Source organism: Trypanosoma equiperdum (assembly GCF_001457755.1).
Source record: "Trypanosoma equiperdum strain OVI genome assembly, contig: ctg_923, whole genome shotgun sequence".
In the NCBI taxonomy this organism is placed as follows: Eukaryota; Euglenozoa; class Kinetoplastea; order Trypanosomatida; family Trypanosomatidae; genus Trypanosoma; species Trypanosoma equiperdum.
In genome coordinates this window covers 1-324 of record NW_027124891.1, presented here as the reverse complement: position 1 = coordinate 324, position 324 = coordinate 1, and positions in this window count along the sequence as shown.

The window sequence follows — 324 nt, the reverse complement described above, 5'->3', positions numbered from 1 at the left end:
GCAGAACAACTCAGGCGCACAGCAAGCGAAAGGCTAAGGTGTAAGTTGGTCTCTTTGTGCTGACTTTTTTTTTTTACGAAGAACAAGGATTTTGGTTCCATTCATACTAATTTATTTTACGTTTTATAATCTATTGATTTATGTCGATCGAGACCCGTCACTATAACTAACATTACCAAGGCAAGTGTGCACATTTGCAGTTCCCCCTTGTCGATAGTGTATAAAAGATACGCATTTCCTCCCCCGAAAACGATGTCTTCCGTTTAAAAAGTGGTTTGTTTAGCCGTCCCCAATGGCCAAGAAGCACCTAAAGCGCCTGTATGC